The following is an 18135-nucleotide window of genomic DNA, read 5'->3' as shown; positions in this document are numbered from 1 at the left end:
TCCTCAGGAAGGGAGAGAGTCCATAAGAGTTAAAGAATGTGACAGTGACGATAAGGGTGGGCATGGCGGTAGCTTGTAAATCCCCACATTACCATTTCTGCACCCGGGATCAAGGCACAGCCTGCTTGTCATTGGTGCGGCAGGGCTGGAGATGTCCGTGTGGGTTAGCCAACACCAGCCTTCGTGAGTCACACGCCAGTGTCTCTGATAACACAATTCCCTTAGGATTTCAGGGGCTTGTAGGCTGTTTGCTTCCCAGTGCACGGGAAGGGTCACAAAGCCATCTACTGCCCAAGTCACAGTCCTTTCCCTGTCCCTTACTGACTTCTCTTTCCTTAACGGTTTGAATAAAGTCCTGGCCATGACTGGCATTGCCCCGATGTGACATGTGACAAGTGGTATTGCCAGAGTCACATGTCCATCGCTGAATCAATCCTTGCAGTAGGGTCCAGGACATATGTCCAAGCCCGGAGATGGGGTCAGGGTCATCCCCCCCCCCAACCCCTCACCACCACCCATCGCAGGATTGACCGTGAGGAAGAAATGATTCCCCAAAGCAAATGCAGGTTACTATTCCCAGAAGAAAGAGGAAAGGCTGCTGGCAAGAAAAGACAACAAATATATGCCATATATTTGGAATAATATGCAGCTGTTTAAAAAGAACAAGGTAAATCAGCATATACTGATTTGGAACAATCTCCAAGATAAATCAAGCTAGAAGAAAGCAGGGGCACCTGGATGGCTCAGTCAAGCGTCCAGCTGTTGATTTCAGCTCAGGTCATAATCTCACGGTTTGTGGGACGGAGCCCCCAGTTGGGCTCTGAGCTGACAGTGCGGAGCCTGCTTGGGATTCTCTCTCTTCCTCTCTCTCTCTGCCCCTCCCCTGCTTGCAAACTCATGCTCTTTCTCTCTCTCTCTCAAAATAAATAAGCTTTTAAAAAAAGTTAGAAGAAAGCAAAATGCAGAAGGGTGTGTATGGTGTGAACTCATGTGTGTCTACTAAGATGTGTGTGTGTGCTTCTATGAAGATTTTTGCAAGAATACCCAAGAAACAGTTCATGGGTGTTGATCTCCACATAGCGGAACTGGATATGGAGGGCAGAAGTAAGACTCTTTTTGTTTGTTTTCTATCCTTCTGAATGTTTAACTGAGTACCTGCGCATTTTCCTTAAGCATCACCTTTAAGTTGTATTCAGAGCATCTATGTTAGAATTTTTGCCTCATAGCTACTGGGGAAGATTACTGGGGGCACTTAATTGGTGACGTGGCTGAGATTTTGGTTGCGAGGCAATTGGCCTGGGATAGCAATCCTCAAGGCCACAGACCAGGAACTGGGCGAAACAGAGCTGTCATGTGCCTTGGTCAGGAGCAGAGGCTGGGGAGACCTTCAGGAGAGGGGGGCAGAGGGCTTGGCTCTCTGGGGCCTTGAGCCTTGGCTCAAGGCTGGGGACTTAACTCCTTTTCAGAAACAGAGTGGGCCTGCATTTGGGGTTCAAAGGGTCTTTGGGGGGATCTGAGGCCTATTGGGGCCCTTTTTTGGTACCCTGCCCCCAAGGATGCCCAGAAGTGCTTGATTTTGCTGTGGCCATATACACCACTCACCAGTATTAGGGTGATGAACGTTTATATGTAGCTAATACTAGAAACATTCTGCAAATCACCAAGACATGTCAGATCAACTCCGTGGTATTGTTTCTGAGTCCAGGGACAGTGTCTGCTCCCGGGTTAAATCTTCTTCAGGTGCCACACGGGCGGTCAGGCCCCCCTGCTCACAACTGTGCCAAATGAGGGATCTAAGAGACAACGCTGACTCACCAGCCAGGAACTGCTGGCCATTTCACAGACACTCCTTTTCCCATGATACATGAAAATCAAGTCGACAAGAATCAAAAAATTCCCCCTTTAACAAATTCATTCAACAATTATCGAGTACCAACTACGTGCTGGGTTCCATGCCGGGTGCTGGGAATACGGAAGTTGACGGTGTATCCGGTGGACAGCATACCCAGTCCTGCACCAGTGGGTGGAAGCCGAGCCTCTCCACGGTCTCCCTTTCTCTTTAGAAGTTTCTGAGTGAGAGACCACCCGGCCTCATGCACCACAAGGGGGAGTGCCCCGGGTACCTGCCCTGACGGCATGGAGACAGCTATGTTTAGCATTTCCTGATGGAACCGAAATCTGCAGTCAAGAAAAGCTGGTCCTGGCCAAAACATTGACTTTTGGATGAGAATGATGTCTTCAATAATAATCCTGCCAAAACCACTGCCTCATGCATTAGCCCTCTCCCTAGAGGGTGACAGGAACCAGTAAGTGACAGAAAACTCAACTTGTACAGACTGGGGAAAAAAATCAACTCTGATTTTGTTTTTGTTTTTGTTTTCTGTAAGGACAAAAATAAATGCATATTTTACTACCAAAGTACGACCTAGGCTGTTCTCATGCAAACATATACATTTTTTTTTTTTTTTTTTTTTTTTGGGACAGAGAGAGACAGAGCATGAACGGGGGAGGGGCAGAGAGAGAGGGAGACACAGAATCGGAAACAGGCTCCAGGCTCCGAGCCATCAGCCCAGAGCCTGACGCGGGGCTCGACCTCACGGACCGCGAGATCGTGACCTGGCTGAAGTCGGACGCTTAACCTACTGTGCCACCCAGGCGCCCCAACATATACATTTTTAAAATAACTTTTCTCCCAGGGGCCACCTGGGTGGCTCAGTCAGTTGAACATCCGACTCTCAATTTCAGCTCAGGTCGTGATCTCACCATTCCTGAGTTTGAGCCTTGAGTCAGGCTCTGCACTGACAGCACGGAGCCTGCTTGGGATTTTCTCTCTCCCTATCTCTCTGCCCCTCCCCCACATGCACACACGTATCCCCCCCCCCCCACCTTTTTTAAATAAATAAATAAAGGGCGCTCAGTCGGTTAAGCATCCAACTTTGGGCTCAGGTCATGATCTCACCATTGGTGAGTTCAAGCCCCACACTGCTGACAGCTCAGAGCCTGGAGCCTGCTTGGGATTCTGTGTCCCTCTCTCTGGCCCTCCCCCGCTCACACTCTGTCTCTCTCTCTCTCTCTCAAAAATAAATAAATATTAAAAATAAACAAACATTTGGGGCGCCTGGGTGGCTCAGTCGGTTGAGCGTCCGACTTCGGCTCAGGTCATGATCTCGCGGTCCGTGAGTTCGAGCCCCGCGTCGGGCTCTGTCCCAACAGCTCAGAGCCTGGAGCCTGTTTCGGATTCTGTGTCTCCCTCTCTCTCTGCCCCTCCCCCGTTCATGCTCTGTCTCTCTCTGTCTCAAAAATAAATAAACGTTAAAAAATAAATAAATAAATAAGCAAACAAACATTAAAAAAAAGATATTAAAAAGGAAATGTTCCAGTTTCCTCATTAGGACCAGAAATGAGCAGGGCACGGTTCCTGATCGGTGTCTCCCTGATGCCACTGACCTGAAGGTGAGAAAAATTTCAGTGTCAGCATCAGGATTAGTCATGAACTGCACACATCGGTAGATCCCACGTGAGGCTGGATCACACAGAGCAAGATAAACTAGCGCCCCCCAAACGAGTTTGGGTATCAGCCCCTGTGTTCACACAACGGGGACCGATCCCCTGCCTGTTTAGACAATAAGCTGGGGGTCAGTTCCTCACTTATTCTTAAACTCACCCAGTAAATATTTGCTGTCTAAACTTCTTCTTAAATAAATGTAATACAATCTAACACAGTAAGACTCTGGGTAAGTCTTAGTGAGTCTGAGCAAATCTTCGTGTTTGCATTTTGTGAATAACCAAAGGCCCACGGTAACCAGTCATGTGCAGTTTTTCAGACAATGGTGTGGAAGAATATTCAATCTAGTGAGCAGGCCTGGCCAGCTAGCCAGCTATCACTGCATTTTGCTCTTGTCCCTACATCGCTGAATATTCAGCAAAGTTCCAGAAGTGATAGGAAAGGAAAGAGCACAACTGTTTGAAAGGGAAGAGCAGACAAGGAGGGGCGCGTGGGTGGCTCAGTCGGTTGAGTGTCTGACTTCAGCTCAGGTCATGATCTCATGGTTCATGGGTTCGAGCCCCATGTTGGGCTCTGTGCTGACAGCTCAGAACCTGGAGCCTGCCTCAGATTCTCTGCCCATGCTCTGTCTCTCTCTCTCCTTCGAAAATAAATAAACATTAAAAAAAAATTTAAAAACAGACAAGGAAAAGGTAGTTAACTTATAGAATGAGAATAAGCACAGGACCAAACTCTGTGTTCCTGGACTAAGATTTTTTTTTTTTAAGGGGCAACACAGAAGCTAAATAAACATTCCCATATTCCAGGGTTTCTCAACTTCTGCACTGTTGACCTTTTGGTCTGGATGATTCTTTGTCCTGGCGGGCTGTCCTGTGCATTGTAGGATGTTCAGCACCATCCCTGGTGTCTATCCACTAGATGTCACGAGCAACCCCACGCAGTTATGACCATCGTTAATGTCTCTTGAACTATTGCCATTTTTTAAAAAAAATTTTTTAACCTTTATTTATTTTTGAGAGACAGAGACAGAGTGCGAGTGGGGGAGGGGCGGAGAGAGAGGGAGACACAATCTGAATCAGGCTCCAGGCTCTGAGCTGTCAGCACAGAGCCCGACGCGGGGCTCGAACCCACAGACTGTGAGATCATGACCTGAGCCGAAGTCGGGCACTTAACAGACTGAGCCACGCAGGCGCCCTGAACTATTGCCATTTTTGAACTTCGGGAGATTCAAAAAGGTCTTGGGAAGTATCTCTCTTGAAGACCAAGCAGCCGCCATGGGCTCTGACCCCAGTCACAGGAACCAATTAATTGGGACTTTTGGTGGTTATTATTTGTTGTTTTCTCTCATCCAGACCGGCAGCCTGAATTCAGCTACCATGGGGCAGAGTGAGTGGTTAATATGGAAGGGAAGCGGACCAGAGGTCCTCAGAGGACCAGCAGCCCCGCAAACAAGTAAACCTATAACTTGGTTTCTGGAGCAGAAGGTTGTGGTTTCAGGGAACCCTTCCAGAAAACTGGTAACTCTGGGGCTGTCCTGCCAGGAGAGAGATTAAGGGAGAAACCCCAGGTGAGGGGGCTAGTTTGGAGAACTGCAGGCAAAGTCATGCACTGCCCAAGTGCACCTGCTCCTGGAGTGCATGCTACAGCGGCGGGAGAGGGAGAGAAGACAATAAGCTATCAAGGCGGGGAGCCACTCTGGTTTTTCGAGGAAACTGTTCTTGCAGTTGACGCTCAGCTCCCACCCTGGGTGGTCTTGAGTCCGGGGTCGACGCCTCAGGGGCCCCTGCTCGGCCGGGAGAGGCTCTCTCCCCCTCTAGGGCTCACGTCCCATCCCCAGAGACACTGCCTCACCAAAATCCCGCAGGGATCGCTGAACGGGAGGGGAGGGGCAGGGGCAGGGGGCGGAGCACATAGGGGGCGCTGCGGGGCAGGAGGCGGAGCAGCGCTCCAGAGCCCCGCCTCCGAGCACGGGGCAGGGGGTGCCGGCCACGCCCGCGCACTCTTCTGCGGCCTCGCGCGGGCTCAGTCCCACCGCGGACCCCGCGTCCGGGAAGGCGCCCCGCGTTCCCCCTTCCGCCTCGGGCAGCGGGGCGGGGTACGCGAAGTAGCGACTTTCTGCGGTACCTTTACGCAGGGTCGCCATCTAGTGACGGCAGGATATACTGCTGCGTTCGGCCGCGAAGCCGGCCGACGCTACAAGTTGGGAACGTTTCTGGTTAGTGCGAGAACGCTTTAGGGTGGGGAGTAGACCCAATCCTAGACCCCGTTGGGGGGCTGGGGTGCGCAGATTGGTGGCCCTTCGCTCACCTGCACCCCGCGGCCCGGGCCCACCTCCTAGAGGAAGGTGGGTCTTGGCCACATATGAGTAAGGCCTCGTGTTAACAGTGCCCTGGTCTTTGAAAGGGCAGGCCCGTGGCCCCAGTGAGGTTGGCTCTGAGAGCATTCTGCAGAACACCTGTCTGCAAGGGTGTCTGGCTTAGGAAAGCCCATTCTTTGTCGGGGTGGGGGGGGGGGGAGCGGGGAAAGGCGTTCCGGGAGACAGGGGTCCCGGAGAGAGCTCCACCAGTGACTAAGAGCTCAGAACAGGCCTGTCCTCCCTGAGTGCCACCTCCGGAAGAGAGGGCAGGGGAAGACAGAACTCTCGGGTTCCTGAAACAGCCTCTGGGAGAGCCACCTCAGCCCCACCCCCAACCCCACTCCTTGGGTCTGCAGGCACAGACCCAGGGAACAAGAGCCTTCGGCAGCACACATTCAGGTGGGGACAGGACTCCAGTCTCGTATTTTTAGACACCGCCCCCCACCCCCCCCCCACACACACACACTAAACTTTACTGGGGGTTTTCTTGCATCCCCCAGCTTGGCTTCATGGGGGAAACGTGTTACTGGACAGAGAACCGGTTCCTAGTTGGGGTTGGGCTTCTCATTGCTGGAAAAATCACTCCTCGGACAAAAGATCAGTACTCAGAGACAAGTGATGCTGGGAAAGGAAAGGTTACTTTTTTCAGCAAGCCCGCAACTGGGATGATGGTGGACTAATGTGTCAAAGACCATCTTCTCCGTCCTGGCGAAGCCCGAGGGTTTTAGAGAGGAAAGGAGAGGAGGGGAGAGAAGGGGGCACTGGGTGCAGAAGAAGCAGGTGCCCAGGGGGTTAGTCCTATGTTGTCGGCATGATCCTGAACAGACTTGCTGGCGTCTGAGGCCCCTGTTTTCAAATGTAGTCAGGCCTTATCTCCTGGAAAAGTCTGGCCCTTCACTCCTCAAGGCCAGGGGTCTGCAAATCTCAAAGTTAGTTCTGCTACAGACGAAGGGACTTAGGTCAGCTAGCGAGGAGTGCATAAGCTTGAAGCAAGGCAACTCTTAAAACCGGTTACAAAAGCTGTCACAAAAGCACCACCCCCTTCAAGGGAATAGTTTCTCTCTATAGGCACTATACTCCCCACGGTTGATGACCTCTTTCCCTCTGTGATCTTATATTGGGAAGGAAAGAAAGTTCTCAGGACACCACTCAATAACCCTGCAGATAGGCTTAGTCTGACTGCAAGGGTTCCTTGGATTTAGAATATAGGGTATTTAGTACCTCTTATCTACAACTTTGGACCTTCGCTGCCATTCTTGGGCAACAGGACAAAAGCCTCACCCATATGGGATGCGGTCATTAATAGAAGCAGATGCAGACTGGGGACGGAGAGAGCCATCAGAACTGCCACGTATGTTTGTGCAGGTAGCTCACTGCACAAGGGCACCTGGTTGAGGGTGGGACCCTGGGATCTGGAATTCAGCCCTTGCTTGAGCACAAAGCCATGCAACCTGGCGAGGGCTGTGTCTGCCAAGAGGAAGGGGAACAGTCTTCAAATTTACCTGCTCTCCATGAGCCTGCCCACAGGGGCCCCCTTTTCCTTCTCAGGCACAGATAGGAGCAGGCTGTAGCCCTTAGGGATTTAGGTGACTGTCTTTGGAGAAAAGGCTCCTGCATGAAGCCCCAGCCCGGGATTCTTTGGTTTGTGTGGGCCACAACTCCACTCTATTCTCCCACAAGTAGAAACTCCCCTGGAGGCGCACAGTGTACTAGCCAGAGGGGCAAACCTCTTCTGGTGTTTGTGGTCTCCACGGGGGCACTGCTGGGGAATAACGCCCGTGCCTGGTGTTTGATAAGGTTTTTCAGGCAGAAGACATGTATTTGCCCTCTTCTGTTCATTCTGGTTTCTTAAGCCCAGGCTTCCTCTCTCTTGTTCCCAGAATACTTCATGTGCAAAGACACAACTCCAGACTGAAAGGTCATTACAGTCCCAGTGGACAAAGATTAAGGTGAGTCCAAAGACAGATTTATGTTTCATCCATCTGGTCTATAAAATCTGTGCAGTTAAGCACTTTTTGATGTTTGAAATGGGTGAGCTGTTTCCTCATAGCCTACCGGAGAAGCAGGTAAATGTATTCATTTGCTGTAAGAAAGTACTACAAAATATGTGGGGTAGACAACGGAGTTCAGAGTTGAAAAATCCAAGAACAGTGAGTCAGCAGGATTGACCCCTTCCGAGGCCATCAGGGAGAACCTGCTCCCATCTCACAGCTTCTATGGGTTCGCCGGTGATCTTCGGTGGGTTTTGGCTTGTGGACACATCACCGCAGTCTGTGTGTTCACACGGTTTTCTCCCTGGATGCATGTCTGTGTCCAGATCTCCTCTTGTGAAATTACACAGTTATACTATATTAGGGCCACCCTAATGACCTTATCTTAGGTAACTACATCTGCGGTGACCCTGTCTCCAAATAAGGTCACGTTCTGAGGTGCTGGGGGTTGGGATTTCAACATAGGAACTTGGGAGGACACTATTCAACTGATAACATTAAGAACCGCAAACAAGATGGCACTAAAACCCTCATCTTCTACCCAGTGCCACGGTGACAGGAAACGAGATGTTGGAGGGAAGAGGAGACTCACCTCATAAAAGCTACAAGAAAGGGGCGCCTCGGTGGCTCAGTCAGTTCAGCGTCTGACTTCAGCTTAGGTCATGATTCACGGCTCGTGAGTTCAAGCCCCATGTTGGGCTCTGTGCTGACAGCTCAGAGCCTGGAGCCTGCTTCCGATTCTGTGTCTCCCTTTCTCTCTGCCCCTTCCCTGCTTGCGCTCTCTCTCTCTCTCTCAAAAATAAATAAATATTTTTTAAAAAATTTTTAAAAAGCCACAAGAAAGTTTTTCTTTCTGCATCAGGTTTGTATCAGGATTGTATCTTATCCCCAGGTAACCAATGAAATCTCTAAGACAGACAGACGAGCCAGAGGGTCTCTTATGTGTTCCCAGACCACAAAGGAGAGGGAGGTTTCAGTAGCCGGAACAGACCATGAGCTGCCTCAGTAGCCAGAAAAACGTGGGCCTGTACAAGGCCTGGCAGACCTGGTCTGTGTGAGTGTCACAGACCTTGCAGGACTTGCCCCCCTCCTTTTTAAATGTTTTTATTTACTTTGGAGAGAGAGAAAGAGGGAGGCAGAGGATCCAAAGGGGGCTTTAGGCTGACAGTAGAGAGCCTGACGTGGGGCTCAAACTCATAAACCGTGAGATCGTGACCTGAGCCAAAGTTGGACACTTAACCGACTGAGCCACCCAGGTGCCCCAAAGCATAAGTTTTCTTTTCTTTTCTTCTCTTCTCTTTTCTATTTATTTATTTATTTATCTTTGAGAGAGAGCACAAGTGAGTGAGGGGCAGAGAGAGAGGGAGAGAGAGCGCAGAGCCTGAAGCGGGGCTCAAGCTCATGAACCTCGAGATCATGACCTGAGCCGAAGTTGGATGCTTAACCTACTGACCCACCAGGCGACCCTCATAACTTCTCTTAATCATCGTTGTGAAGGTCTCCTTAAGGTTCACAGTAACTTAAATGCCTGTTTTAGCTGATGTGTTTTGCTTGCAGAAATGTCGTAATTCTGGTTGACAATCTGTTTAATTCTCAAGCCCTGTGGCCAGAGTGGCTCCCATGTTATCTGAGTCATGGTACTTGAGTTATTTAAATCTGTTGGCATCTGAAGTCATCCATAATCCCAGTTTGGGGCTCTGATGAGGCGGGTGGAGAACAGCACCCCCAGTGGCCTGTGAAAACTTCAAGGGCAAAGATGTGGTGGAATCAATAAGCCACTGGTTAGAGCTTTATCCTGTAGAGCATTGCTGCTCATGGGTGGCCTTCAGGGAATCTGTGACCCTCCTAAAACTGAAAACTGCAAAATGTGTGTATTTTACTACATAGGGGAGAAGGTTCCCAGCTTTCGTTAGACTCTCAAAGGAATCTACATACAAACCAAGTAAACCTCGCACATCTTTATGGTAAAATAGTAAATTCAATTTTCTTCTAAAGTGTAGAAGTTCATCATGAAATTTAGAATTGTTAGCAAAGGGAGCAAGACCTTTAAACTTGACGATGGTCGATCTCCCAGTTTGGGCCTTGAACGTCCTGTTAGGATTATATATATGAATTTATAATTTGGAATGTGCAGGGTCAGTTCCTGTGGCCATAAATTGGCATATGATGTGGTCCCCTGTGGCCTGGGGTCTCTGATGGGTCCCCACTAAGGAGGGGACCTTGATGGGGCCCGTGGACTTGGCTTCAATATCGTTAGGGATGTAAGGCCCTTCCCCCAGAAGTTTGCTTCTGTGGAGGGTTTTTGTTCATATCAGCTGGAGTTGAGTGGCAGACAACTTCTACTTGGCCAAAGGATTCACATGTTTAGAATTAGGACAGAAACTGGTCCAATACTCTCTCTGTTTCTCAATCATACTCCCATTTGTCTGACCCTCCTCCACCACTCTACCCTATTACATATATAGAGATTTGATATGTATTATATATATGTAATGGATAATTTTCACTGTACACGGTAGGGAAAGTTCTGCCTGCATTATAAAAAGGACGACCAGATATCCAGTTTTACAGAAATAAAATAGGAAATTTTAGCAAACCGTTTTTTTTCTTTAATAGAGTTCCTTCACAGCCAGAGATCTTCAGTAACCTCCCCGTCAGACATCACTTCTTCATAACTGATGAATTTGGCCTTTAGTTTGGGGAGAGAAGCTTCGTTTCCTCTACCTGCTTGCATTTTCACTGCAGTGTCATCTAGAAAGCTTGGGTCACTTTGATGCACATGTCCGGCACCCCAGGAAGACCTCTACCTTGCTGTGTGCCATGACTATCTCTCTCTGGCCTTCCCTCTCCTTGTATTTGACAGGCTGGCAATCATCTTATGCTCATAACCGGGCAGGACCGAACAGTGTCTGCCCACATAGTCTTGCTTTTCGGAAAGCATTTGCACCGTCCGCCAAGAGTATGGCCTAGTGACATCCCCTTCCCCAGCCAAACCTTAGGCAGCAGTGTTAGCATCGATGTGTCATATTGGTCGAGTGCTCCTGGTCTCCATTAAAGGACATGGGAATTACCTGCGTTGTTAACCTGGGCCATAGAAGGTCCCTAAAACTCCCACTTTGGGGGCAGGAAGGGGATTTCGGGCTCTTTCTGAGCCATACTTGGTCAGACGTGGAGAGTCTCTACCTTGAGGGTGGTCCCAACAGGTGCGGGAGAGGTTGGCACAAATGTCTGTGGTCAAGCAACGTCCAGGGTCTGGGCCTCCCCTGCCACTCAAGTGTTGGGTCACTGGGGACACTGAGGTATGGCTGGATCTGTGGGTGAGAGTGGGGGATCAGACCCCTAAGCCTCTAGAGAGAAGGGACGTGGGGTTTGGTTTCAGGAAGCAGGCCCACCTACCTTGAGGTAAGCAGAGGGGACCAAGGGGACAGTTGGAGGCAGGTGAGAGGGAGCCATCACAGAAGCAGGACAGGATTGAGAAGGGCCGGGGCCTAGGAGGGCAGGGAACTCCAAGCTTCAGATAGGCAACCCACGCCTCAGACAGGTGACCCCATGCCTCGGACAGGCAAGCGCATACCTTGGACAGGCGACCTCGTGTCTTGCACAGGCAGGGGCAGCCGGGTCAGTTCCCAAAAGACCCAATTTCAGAGCCCAAGGCAGTCAGGGGAGACCGACCCCCAAGCTGGCTATGGGGTTGCTGAGGCCTGGTGTCTGATCTTTTATCCTGAGCAGCCCAGAGCTGCCTGTTGGCACCCACCCGCTGTCTAGTCTGGCATCCAGCCACACTGGAGCAGCCCAACTTCCCTGGGACCCTTCGTTTAGATCCAGCTGGAAACAGAATCATGTAGGATTGAAATGAACTCTGGTTCTCTGTCCTCACTGAGCTCTGCACAGTCCAGCCTGGAGTGGGAAGTGGGATCTTGCAGGAAGACCCTGCCCCCCATTTTCTCTGTAGTGAGTCACCCCCTGGGGCCCTGGGCACAGGGTCCAGAAGAGGGACTCTTGAGCAGGCTGTACACCAGCAGCACAGGCTGTGAACCGCTTTAGCCCAGGGTTGCCGCTCACCTAGACTCTAACGTGAGTGAGGACCGAGCCCCCTGGAGCGGAGCACCTCGTCCCGTCTGCTCCTGACAGCAGAAAGGAAACAAAGCCGATGGGTAGGAAGAGCCTGATTCAGAGTTAGCCATCTTATTTTCCTCCTGACTCGTCACCAAAAAACAGAGGGATTTTCTGCTTCTTCCTCTTCACAGGGCAATTGGACTTTTTGTCCTGAAAATGGACGTGTTCCTAGCCCCAGGGGAGAGCTGAGTGTTTTATTTTTAAAAGCTTAGACTTATAAAATAATCATAACACGGGAGATTTGGGATAGAGGACTCTGGATTGAGTCCAAAGAACAGCCCAGGGCTGGAGGATACGGGGTGGAGACAGGTGTTCCCACAGTGCCAGAGACCTGCTCCCAAAGGGCGGGGAGGGGATGGTTGTGTGTGGAGGCCAGCTCTGGGCAGTGCGGTTGTGTAAGGACAGCCAGGAAGAGGAGTCTGTGACACTCACACAAGGGTCGTGTTAGTCAGGGTTCTTTAGAGAAACAGAACCAGCAGGGCCTCTCCTGGGATTTCTCAGCCTCTATAATAGGGTGAGCCAGTTCCTTCCATATATGATAAGGAAATACATATGTTATGCAATATTATAAGGAGGTAACTCACCCAATTAGCTAAGAAATCCCAAGCTCCATAGTTGGAAGGCCGGAGACCCACTAGGCCAAATTTGGGGCCTCCTCACCAAGGTGCTCAAGGGCATTTGCTGCTCTCTCCCAGCCTGGTGGAGTCTTTTACACACACGTGAGGTGAGGTGTCTCATGTCCCCCTGCCTTGTCCATTCTGTCTCCTGGGGCTCACACCTGCTCCATCCAGATTGTTTCAAGTGCTGAGCCCCTGACACAGATCAGCTAAGGTGGGGGCCGTTATCCACAAGAGAGCTAGGTCTGCCCCAGATGTGACTAACGTCAGGGCTGTTTACACACACACGTGCGTGCACACACACACACACACACACACACACACTAGCTGCTCACCATCCAGCATGCATGTGCTGCTGTCTACAGGAACAGATTCCAGGGGTGGAGCTCCCAGCAAGAGAGGGCCTCTGTTTGGACTTGCAGAGAGCAAGCAGCTGATGACTCAGGGAGATGTTTTCCTGCTCTCCTGTGAGTCTCCTTCGATGAGCTTGCATGCACCCAGGTGGACTGTTTTCTCATCCCTGTTGCAGCTGTACCCACACGCCTGACTGGAAGCCACCTTATGTCCCCCGCCCCTCCCTCCCCCCAGAGCCGGGTTTGTCTCTCCTCGGCCCAGGTTAGCTGCAGGTGGATCCTCCACTAAATGAGGCAGAAACAGGACTGCCTGTCACTCCCAGATGACAGCTAAGGTCTCAGGAACAGAGACAAAGCCAGGGGTGCAGAGTGAGCGTGTGGCTGGAGGAGCTTGCCTGCTTCAGATTCTGTGTCTCCCTCTCTGTCCGCCCCTCCCTCGCTCATGCTCGCTCTCTCTCTCTCTCTCTCTCTCTCTCAAAAATAAATAAAACATTCAAACAAATTTATAATATACCCTAAGCCACTGGGGGTGACATCAGCCAAGAACCAGAGACGAACATACCAGATACTCTTCTGGGGACATGGCAATGATTTCTAGAAGGCCAGAGACAAACATCGAACGACAAAACAAACACGTGAACTTGTTAACCAGAGATAGCCCCGAAGTGCTGGGAGGACAGTTCCCAAGTGAGGGACAGGAGTGCTACTCACTGGCTTGGGTGCCGCTGAGCCTCTGAGCAGGTGGAATGTGGGCTGAAGGGGGACTGTGCCAGGGAGCCGGCCATGCAGAAACCACCCCTCCTGCTCTCATCTGGGTGTCCACACACCCTGGAAGGGCTCAGGAAGCCAGAGGAGAGGACATCAGCCAAGAACCTGGCGTGGCCATGTTTGCTTCCTCCCCAGGAGAAGCCAGCCGTGCTTTGGTTTATGCTTTTATAACTCTTGGGCCTGTTCACGTGGGTCAGATACCATCACTCTTCCCGGGCCAGTGAACGCCATGGTGTGGGGGCAGGAAGGAGTGACAAGGGTGCCTGCTGAGCCACTTCCTGGAACCAGCCCCTGACCTGGAACTGGACTTAGAGGCCCTGTGCCCAGCCCCTGAGACTGGTAAGGACACTGCTCAGTAACGCAGTTAACAAACGAAGAGATGGTCAAGTTCACCCATAACTAAAGAAATGCAAGTTGAAGTTTCACATTTTTGCCCATCAGATTGATAAAGACTAAGAAAATTGATCATATCAAGTGCTGGGGAGGCTGTGGGGAACAACCCCTCATCCACTGTTTGTTCAGCTTCTTATGAAGAATTTGGGGACTTTCGACACTGTCCATCAAATACAAAACTGTGACCACCCTTTGGCTCAGCAGTTTCATTTTAACGAAGCTATCTGAAGATAACATCGGTTTGATTTTTAAAAACAGTGCACGAGGATGTCACTGAATTATAACTGTAGCTTTTGCATTGATTTTGCTCAAACAGGACTGCCTGTCCACATGGAAACAACTCGAATGTCCACCAGCAGGAGACTCCTTAAATGAATTATGTATGGGTATGTATTTAATAGCAATGTCTTGGAAATAAAATATATGCACATATAATAACAACGTAGGTAAGACAGGCATGGAAAAAAATCCAGAAGACAAGATATTGAAATGTTAATAACCGAGATGTCTGGGGGGCATGAAATTTCTTTCTATAGCATGTATTTCTGTAATATTTAAATTTCTGTAAAATTTAAATTTAAATCACAAGCATGTATTGCTGTTATAAGCAGAAAAAGATTCTATTTATTTTTTAATGTTCATTTATTTTGAGAGAGAGAGCGTGAGGAGAGGCCAAGAGAGAGGGAGAGAGAGAATCCCAAGCAGGCTCCTCTCTGTCAGCGCAGAACCTGACACAGGGCTCAATCTCGTGAACCGTGAGATCATGACCTGAGTTGAAATCAAGAGTTGGACGACGTTTAACCCATGGGTCACCCAGGCGGCCCGTAAATGGCCTCCTGATGACAAAGCCCCCATGGCTCTACATTGAAGGCACAACGGAGACTGCTCCAAAGCCTGGGCCTCACCCTAAGGGAGCCCACAGGGCCTAACACAGCTGGTGGCTAAATTGGGGTTTTCTGCTACTTACAGTTAGAGTGGTGAACGCTACATGCTAACTCGAGATTTAAAAAAGGGAGGTAAGGGAAAGATACTCCAGGGTCATATGACATCCACAGATACAGACAAGCAAGCTTTAGGAAGGGCTGGGACCAGAGAAATTCCAGGGACCTGAAGAGGAGTTTGTGGGTCTTCCCTCCAGGAGCTGCCCTCCTGGAGCTCTGACACCTCCCAGCCCTGGCTCTCTCAGATCCGTGCCAAATTCCGAGAAATTGCCGAGAATCCGATTGGCCCAACTGTTAGCTGTGACGAAGGGTGGGGCACAGAGACCACCTGCATCCTGGAGAGCCATTGCCACAGGGCGGGCAGCCTCCTGGACGGTGACTTGTTTGCAGTGGCTGCCTGCGGTAAGAAAGTAATAAACTGAGAAGCTCGAAGGACAGAAATGTATTCTCTCCCAGAAGGACAGAAACGTATTCTCTCATAGTCGTGGAGGCAAGAAGTTCAAGGTCGAGGCTTTGGCAGGGCTGGTTCCTTCTGAGGTCTGTGGGAAGAGAATCTGTTCTAGGCCAATCTTCTAGCTTTGGTGGTTTGCCAACAATCTTTGGCCTTCCCTGGCTGGTAGACACCCTGATCCCTGCTTCATGTTCACACGCTGTTCTCCCTGTGTGTGTGTTTGTGTCCAAATCTCCCCTTTTTTATAGAAGGATACCAGTCATATGGGATTAGGGAACCAGCCTAATCCAGAATGACCTCATCACAGTAACCACCCTAATCCCAAATGAGGTCACGTTATGGGGCTCTGGGGACTAAGACTTTAACAAATGAATTTGGGGCGGGACACGCTGGAGAGACCAAATTCAACCCATAGCTTACCTGTGTGGTCAAGGTCCGGAGAAAGATCTGGGCTGGAGGGAGAGCTGGAGAGTCAGTGACCTAATGGAATGTGAGGAGTCTCTGGAAGCAGATGGAAAACCAGCAGAGTGCAGTGTTAGGAAAGCCACAGACGGCTTCTGAGAGATAAAGCGAGCACTGAAGAAACCTGCAGGAGTTGGTGATGTATGGTGCCCTTGGCAAGGAAAAATTTGGCAGACTCGTGGGAGAAGAAACACTGCAGTGGCTTAGGGAGGGCTTGGGATGTGATGGAATGAGAAAGTGAGTGATAAGGAAAGTTGGTCATGCAAGGAGGAAATAAAGAGTGTTCGCTGGAGGAAGAGACAGGGTCCTAGGAGGCATTTACAACCTGCTCATGTTTACCGATGAGGGAAGGAACCAGTAGAAAGGAAGAGATTAAAGGGGAAGAGATCATCTCGCACCAGCTCCCCTGAATGCGCCAAAGCCGTATACCCGCAGGCTAGGGACCCTGCTCGGCGAGTGTTTGTGAAATGAAAGTGTGACTGCAGACAGAATCCAGAAAACAGGTGGGAGGGACTGGCCACGGCCACATCTTCAGTCCCTGCAGCTTCCTGCTCATACTTCCTGCGGCCGGTGGTGGCTCCACCTGTGGCACTGTTGATGCCAGTGCCAACCCCGGTTCAAATTCAAGATGGATTAGATGCCCCTGGGTGCCTCTGAGTCAGGAGCCTAGCCCAGTTTAGTGGGCTGTGGCCAGAGGAGCCAGGCCTTGGGGTATCCCCGACAAGGTCACGGGAGCATGGCTAAATGGTAAGCACATTGTGTTTTCCTCACTGACATTGACTCTGAGCCCAAACACCTGGGACATTAGAGATGCTTGATGTTATAAACTATTTGATAATCATCATCCCAGGAAAAGATATGTAAACAGGAAAGCAAAGTCAGGTTGCTCCTCTCTTACCCCAGGTCACTCCAAAAATGGATAAGCAACTAATGTCAGCAGGGACAGTGGCTACCTCTGAGAGGGGAAAAAGAGGGGAGAGAAGTATATTTTATATACTTCTGGGGTGCCTGGGTGGCTCAGTCAGTTGAACACTGACTTCGGCTCAAGTCATGATCTCGCAGTTCACGAGTTCGAGCCCCGCATCGGGCTCCGAGCTCTGTGCTGACAGCTGAGCCTGGAGCCTTCTTCAGATTCTGTGTCTCCCTCTCTCTCCGTCTGTCCCCTGCTAGTACTCTGTCTGTCTGTCTTCCTCTCAAAAATAAATAAAAAACATTTACAAAAATAAAATAATATTTTACATACATCTGCATTATTTTAATTTTTATAGTAATCTCCATCAGCTCTAAAAGAACCTTACAATATGCCACCTTTGTAAAAATGGATTTTTATTTAAGAATATGCATACATTCTCTTTCTAGAAAGTAGAAACATTACAGATAAGATTAAAGTCTCTTAGACTGTCTCCCCAAACTATCTACAGCAGCATCTACTATTATCACTTTGGGGCGTATCATTTCACGTCTTCTAAAATGTATTTTCATGCATGGATATGTCCCCACATTACATATATGGTCTGGATTTTTGAAGGGATTAAACATAACATGTATTCTTTTTTTTTTAAAGTTAATTTATTTTGAGAGATTGAGGTCGTGAGTGGGGGAGAGGCAGAGAGAGAGATAGAAAGAGAAAGAGAGAGAGAGAGAGAGAGAGAGAGAGAGAGAGAGAGAATCCCAAGCAGGCTCTGTGCTGGGCCAAATCTCATGAACCATGAAATCATGACCTGAGCTAACATCAAAAGTTAGACACTTAACCTTCTGAGCCACCCAGGAGCCCCTAAACCTAACTTTTTCATCTAGCACTTTCTTTCCACTGGACTTTTTCTCTCCATTACTTGTCTTCTGGGGTGGGGCGGGGCGTGGTGGACATCTGTTCCCAGAATCCCTCTTCCACATTTTCCTTCCTCCCCTCTCCCCTAGGAGTAACAAGTATCTGGTCTTTCCAAATGTTGCTCCTAAAACCAATCCAGTAGAAGCCCTTGGGGTAAGGTTGCCGGATTTAACAAATAAAAATATGGGAGGCAGATTAAATTTTAATTTCAGATAATGAATAATTTTTAAATAGAAGGACACACCGTGCTTGGGGTGCACTTATACTAAAAACCTAACTCTTATTTTTCTGAAATTCAGATTTAACAGAGTGGCTTCTATTTTACCTGTCATTGCTACCTTGGGGCACTTGTTA

Source organism: Panthera onca, chromosome A2 (genome assembly GCF_046562875.1).
Source record: "Panthera onca isolate mPanOnc1 chromosome A2, mPanOnc1 haplotype 2, whole genome shotgun sequence".
Taxonomy (NCBI): Eukaryota; Metazoa; Chordata; class Mammalia; order Carnivora; family Felidae; genus Panthera; species Panthera onca.
The sequence above is the reverse complement of the archived record's forward strand: the minus strand, read 5'-3'. Positions refer to the sequence as shown.